A 7,513-nucleotide genomic window follows, 5' to 3' on the forward strand; every position below is an offset into this window, starting at 1 on the left:
TTCGAGCCATTTTTCAGAAAAATCACGGTGAATTAGCCATCTAATAAGGTACGATTCTCTTCGACTCGTTGAGAAGTATGATTTTAGTTTTTGAATCATTCGATTTCGTTGAGCATTGAATAAGTTATGAATATTTAAAGTTTACCCAATTTTCGGTGAGTTTTCTAGTTTTACCGCGGACCAGTCACCTTTCAGGCTATTTTCCGGCCATCCCCGACAACCATTGGGCTTCCAAATAGGTATAATCTTGTTCTACAGTTTCCTATTTTCATTTTGATATATTATGGGTCGAATTTGGTTAAGAATTTATTGAGTTATGAAGCTTTGAAAATTGCCCAAACTTCCGAACGGAATGACCAAAATAATGGATGGTGGACAATCTCAGGGACTATTTCTATTGATTTTCAATTTCATGGACCAAAATGATGTGTTATGCAAATCTCAAATATCATTTTGGCTAAAAAGCCTTCTAAATTTCTATTTTTCCAGGTTGAATGGGCGGCCATTTATGAGGTGTCCATGAAGAGCTCACTTTGAGAAAGTCTTTTTAGCACTTTTCAAGATATTTTTGCATCGAGGATGACTAACTTGTTTAGTACTGAGCACTAACAGCAGAATTAATCTATTCAAACCAAATTATTTATCTTGCTTTATGGGTTTTGTCAGTTTGATTGGATTCAAGAACAGAAAAAGCTTCGTGCACATCCCAATGATTTCGAGTGCATTTTTGCTAATCGCCCGTAAATGGTGGTGAGGTGATATTCATCAATTCATTGATTGTTGTTAGATGAATTTAAATTTTAAATTTTGTATAGTGAATAAATTAAATCAAACTCATGTAATAACATTAATAGAGCGGCGATATTTGTTTTTTCCTTTCTTTTTTATGTTTTTGGACGATATATAGGGGTATGGCAAATGAAAATGTATGAATGGCAAAGTGTCCCTTGCTCTATACGTAGATTTTCACGCTTGATATTGGCAACACCGACACGTAGCAAGAGTTAGGTATAAACCTCAAACAGCCAATTTTAATTTGGGGTTAAATTCAGAATCAAGCTTGAAAAGGCCACTAAAAGCCAATTTCGATAAAATGGCCAAAACATATTATAATTATAACTAAAATTTACGAAGGAGCGTTTATTAAAGAGAAAATCTTTTAAACTACTAATATATCGTGAGGAAAATTCAAACTTTAGTACAAGTGGATAAGCATACTTACTAGCCTAATCCACATTTACAGCCATATACCATGTTAATTGCCATGCGGTTTACATATAGGTCTTACAACAATCAAGCCATATCCCATTAAGTGGGATCCGCTGAATGAATCTTAGAACGTTATTACGCTCGGTTTTACGCCAAATCCTTTGCTAGCTCCAACTCCAAGTACTTTATATCTTTTCTTATAGTTTGCTTCAAAGTCTTCCTCTACCTTTTTTTCTATGAGCTTTCGTCTCAGAATCGCATACTCTAATTAAAGTATTTGTAGGTCTTCGATCTATGTATTCAAACCGTCTTCATTTTACAAATAGGACCTAATTAGTAAATTTCTTCTGACAATGAGGCAAGGAATCAGAATAATAAAAAACAAGTACAGTCAATGTATAAAGAAACAATAAAAATAATGAAAGAATATGTAATATATGGCAATTAATTTAGTTGAAGATAATAAGGAAATCATGATGCAACGAGGAATGTGCAATTAGGAATCCTTTAACAGTTTAACATTGCCAATTAGTATTAAATTGAATATATCTTTGCTTAGAAAACCGAATGCATGGGTCGGGGTGATTGATGAAGATTGATTAAGTTTGAGTCGCCATTTTGTTATGCTGATCACTAATCTCAACCAATATTAGAAGGAACTGAACTGATTAGAGTTATCAAAACAAGTTTATAAATAATTGAGTGTAGACATGAGCTTTTCTTTTAACTTCAAGCGATAGTGATTTCATTAACAAACAAGAACAAGCATGGGCTATTTTTCAGTGACTAATTCAATGATTTGGAGATAATTCGTACAAACAAGCATAAAAATATTATCCTAATTGGCTATCACAAGTACAACAGCACTAGCCACAAATACAGCAGACACAACAAACCTAAATTAGGCACATGTAATGTCATCGCCCACAAGTGAGACCACATCTAACCATCGCTGACAAGCAAAGCCACATCAATTATTGTTGACATAAGCTTAATTCAGTTGGTTAGAACATTATGCTCGCTTTATGAATTCAAGTTAGAATCTTTTTCTTAATAGTTTTGATTAATTATGTGTAGACTAATGTTCAAATCAAAAGAAAATAAATAATTGAAAAGTTGGAATTTTTTTTAGGTTTGGGCTTAAGAATCAAACACTAAAAGATTCCAATCAAGTGTTTATGTTCTAAGAACAAATATTGAAAATGCTTGAAGCATCTGCATCCGTAAGTCACCAAGTCTATTAGTGTATACTAATTAAGGTAGGTACTTAGAAACTGCCCTTGGCAAATTTGGCATCTCTGATCCCGCAAATTCAAAAGGCCAATGTAGCAAAAGCAATTATATATATGCTCCGCTATATATATTCCATTTCTGGGATAAACAAGCCTTTAGGCTTTAGGTAAAGAGCGGACGTAGGAGGGTGAAGTGAAGCGATATATAGAGGCAGAAACTGATTGGATTCTGATTCCCTTTACAAGCTGAATGTAAGTGTAGACACATAGGTTTCTTGCAAGTGCAGTTGTAAAATAAATGCTCGTCTTTTCGCAAACGAATACCAAAAAGAGAATCTTCGATGTAACAAGAAATATGTATAACTTCTTCTAAATGCATATCTCATCAAGCATGAAAATTTCAAGTGATCAAAGATGTATACAAGGGCGAATCCACCTTAGAGCAAGGTGGGTCAGCTGACCCCTCCCCCAGCTTAGAAATCTTCCATGAAAGAGCTGGGTGGTGCCTTTTGAAAATTGGAGATGTGCTTAAACATTTCTCTTTAACTGCTCCACGAATTGCCTCTATGGGCACTAGGGATGGGTAGCTGTTAGCCTTGTGCCTTTATATGCGTTACTATGAGCATCTTTCATTAGGTTCACTTGGCATATGTTGACATTAGTCCACATGCTCGCTCGAAAACTATTGACATTTGTCACATGCCTGCAATATGACTTGACAAATGACCTCAGGTTTACCAGGGCTCAATGAAATGCCATAATGCATGTTATTCCGTCTAAAATATTTTGCGCACTACATGCTGTATTTATGAAACCCCCCACCCAATACCCAACATTTCCTGGATGTAAATCAAAGGAGATATATCTTACACAACAAATTCCCTAAATCAAGAGAGATAAATATTCTAAGAAATGGGAGAAGTTTCAACAAATGAACTTGAACTTGACTTTGAGACAAATTCAAAATTCATTATGTTAATTTATTTATCATATATAGGAGAGGAAGATGATCCTTTATAAAATCTAGAAGCTTGGAAATATTGGAACGGTTCTAATTTCTAGCGGGACTTGACTTACAATTGCGTGTTTAAGGCAAGCTAGTGACAATTACAGGCATAGACTTACAAGTTAGAAGAGGATGAACAAACACGCAAATGAAGTAATTAGTAATGGGACCATTTCATTAATTGAGTAATGATAGGGAGACTAACTCTTTTCTATTAAACTATAAACGGGCTTTTTAACATGTACTCGGCTACGATGGTATGACCCAAGGTTTTGAAGGAAGTTCTTTTATGGTAAAATCATAAAATTTTGTGCTTATGATTGCAACTATAAGGATTAATTATGTAAAAAAATCAGTAAAATATGAGATTGTTAATCATCAAATTGTATAAAAATAGATTATCGGAATAGGTAAAGGTATTTCAAATCTTTTATCTATTTGCTACATTAGTTGCTCAAACGACTGTAATTTGAATTTATTTTTTGTAAAGATGATCTTTACATAACTTTGTGCTTACGATCGGAAGTTCATATTATAAAGCATTTTATAAAAAATATCTCTTCAAGAATTGGAAAGAGAACTTTCTTCCAAACCTTGATAGCTAAGTATTGCATTTTTCTAAATTCCACATATAGCTAGACTTTAAGAATTGAGCGCAACTATTATCAGGCAAATGAGAACTTCCTTTCAAACCTTGATGGCTAAGTTTTGCTCTTTTCTAAATTCCACATATAGCTAGACTTCAATAATTTAGCGTAACTACTATCAGGCAAATGATTTGATGGACGACTACAAAGACAAGGTCCAGACAACCATTTTGGGTATATGGTCTTGTTGACGTTGACCCATGTCCTAACAACCGAAATTTTAGTTGGGAGTAAAAACGAAAAGAATCAAAACCCTTAAAACTCGGCAAAATTTATTAACATTGTCCATAATTTCGAGTCAAAACCTAACCCTAGCGTTGCATTAATAAGATTTTTGTTGGATTCTTAGTGAGGTAGGCTGCAGGCCGGCCATCTCTATCTGTCGACTCTCTCCCCGTGCATGTTATTAGATTCAAACCCATATTAGCACGTCATCATAATAGAAGATTTTTTTAGTCAAAATAGTTATGAGATTGTCATAACTCTTTACTTTGGTCATTGAAATTTAAAATCGATAAAAGTGGTCCATAAATTTTCCACCATTAATAATTTTGTTCCTTCCCTGAAACACCTTCATTAAATAAGGATAAAATGATAAAAAATATCCTCAAGTTTTGTCAAATTATTTTGGTCCGTTGCTCTGTTATTAATAAGAATGATGTCTTATGTTCAATTTGATTGAGCTGAGACTTAAATTACCGGCACTTTGTGTTTATGGATTGTGCATCAATCACCATGCAGAGGAATACTCTTTTTTCTTTCTTTTTGAAAAGAATCCCTATTGATTTGTTGTTTAACATGTATGCCTCTTGTTTTAGGACTTCCATGCTCCACGGAGTACATGGAGCTATTTAACTCAGAAAAAAGAAAATCAAGATTAGCTGATAAATAAAGGGAAATCGGATGCTATTGTTGTTAGCTTTGTGAGGTTTGGTGTGGATAATTCCCCCGATCTTCACGTAAACTTGAATTCTGTATTATGCTAATCAAAACACATAACCTTACTTATCTGGAGAAGACGGCATGATGAATTACTAGATGAACAAACTAGAAAATGGAACAGCTTGAAGTACTTCTACGCACTGCTGGTTCTTACACAAGGAACTGATGTGGAGTTTAAGGTTCTGGTTCTTAGCAACATGCATAGGGACCTAAAATTAATATAAGCATCACGCTCAAGAATACTATACCCACTAACAGATTCTAGAAATCCTAATGCGCATATAATTAGAATACTAAAGCCCAAGGAATTGTATTCCACATAAAATTAGCCAATAGGAAGTAATCTGTGTTAGACAAATAAGGAATATGGTTGGAGTCCTTGTGTAATTGTATATAATATTATTATTGGAAGAATAAGCCGTCCTACAGCCGTCAAGCCGTCCTACAGCCGTCCTACCTTGTCCTACCTACACACTAGGACGGCTACCTTGTCCTCTACAGCCGTCCTACCTTGTCCTACCTACACATTTGTATCATGTATATATATCCTTGTAATCTTGTAGAGAAAGATAATGAAAAAATAAGCATTCTCTTCCATTTGCATTCTCTTCCATTTTTCCACATTCATGTATCAATAACAAATATAATTTTTAGCCTACATACCTTTTTCTACATGGTATACAGAGCAGGTTTATAACCCTAGCCCTAATTTTTTTTTTTCGGCAGCTTTCTCTGCGGTTCCCATGGCTGTTCGTGGCCCATCCCGTCCCTCCTCTGCTCGTCCTCCCCTCCACTGCACCTACTGCAATTTTGATTATCATACCCGAGACACCTGCCATAAACTTCATGGCTATCTCGTTGGCCATCCCCTCCATAGCCAACCGTGGCGACCACCGCGCCGTGCCACTGCTTCCAGTTCTTCCCGCAGCCATGCACCTTCCAGTCCTCCCCAGCAGCCACGGTTTTCTGCTTCCCGGCCCCATAATTTCACCGAGGCCCATCACGTGCAAGGCACCCAGCCCCCGCCTCCTCTTCTACTCCAGCGACCCACCAAGTGCACGGGACCCAGCCCACTTTGCATGACTTGCAGCTTGCCATGCCTGACCTCTCTGCCGAGCAGCACTCCCGTGTTCTAGCTGCTCTACGTGACACCACCACCCCTCCTCAGGCCAATGCCGTGCTCACTACTGATTTTGCCCAAGGTTTGTTACCTGTCACCTCTCGTCATGGTCAATGGATTCTTGACAGTGGTGCTACGGATCATATTACTTCTTCCGCTTCAGGTTTGGTTAATCATTCTCCTTCACATTTGCCGCCTGTTTCTTTGCCTAGTGGTGCTTCCGCTCCCATTACTTTTACCGGCACTCTTCCTTTAAATTCCTCAGTTACTTTGAAGGATGTTTTATGCGTCCCTAATTTCCGAGTGGACCTTTTATCGGTTGGTAAACTTACAGATGGATTATCGTGTTCCATAACCTTCTTTCCTTCTTGGTGTGTTTTGCAGGACTTGGTTTCGAAAGCGATGATTGGTGTGGGTAAGCGACGTGGCGATCTGTATTACCTTGTGGCCCTTACCTCTTCTCTCCCCACCCGTCAACCTCTCTGCAACATCATTACCATCCCCTCCTCCCTCTGGCATAGGCGTCTTGGTCACCCCTCCTCCACTCGTTTGCAAGCTTTAGCATCTAGCTCTCTTAATTGCACTTTTGATTCTAGTCATATTTGTGATGTTTGTCCGTTGGCAAAACAAACTCGTCAACCTTTTCCTTTGAGTTCAATTTCATCAACTTTCCCTTTTGCTTTAATTCATTGTGATATTTGGGGCCCGAATCGTCAATCTTCTCTTTCTGGTGCTAATTATTTCTTAACCATTGTGGATGATTTTTCTCGCTTTACGTGGATCTTCCTCATGAAACATAAATCCGACACTCAACAATTAATTAAGGATTTTTTTGCTTATGTCACTACCCAATTCCGCACTACCATCCAATGCATTCGTACTGACAATGGTGTGAATTTTTATCTCTTCGTAGTTTTTTCTCTGATCATGGGGTGCTTTTACAAACTTCTTGTGTTTATACCCCCAACAAAATGGCGTTGTTGAAAGAAAACATCGTCATCTTCTTGAAACTGCTCGCGCCCTTCGTTTTCAATCCCATCTTCCTATCAAGTTTTGGGGGGAATGTGTTCTTACCGCTACTTATCTCATCAATCGTCTCCCTACCCGTCTTCTCCATCATAAATCCCCATTTGAGGTTCTCTTTTCGAAAACCCCATCTTATGACCACTTCCGCGTCTTTGGTTGTCTGGCATATGCCACCTCTGTCACTCCCACCACCAAATTTTCCCCTCGGGCTCATCGTTGCATTTTTCTCGGTTATCCTCATGGACAAAAGGCCTATACCCTTTACGATCTCGACAATCACCGCATTTTCACTAGTCGAGACGTCATCTTTCACGAAAGTACTTTCCCTTAT

The sequence above is a fragment of a genome, unplaced genomic scaffold, assembly GCF_019419815.1.
Source record: "Pyrus x bretschneideri cultivar Hongxiangsu unplaced genomic scaffold, Pyrus_bretschneideri_v1 Contig27, whole genome shotgun sequence".
NCBI classification, from domain to species: Eukaryota; Viridiplantae; Streptophyta; class Magnoliopsida; order Rosales; family Rosaceae; genus Pyrus; species Pyrus x bretschneideri.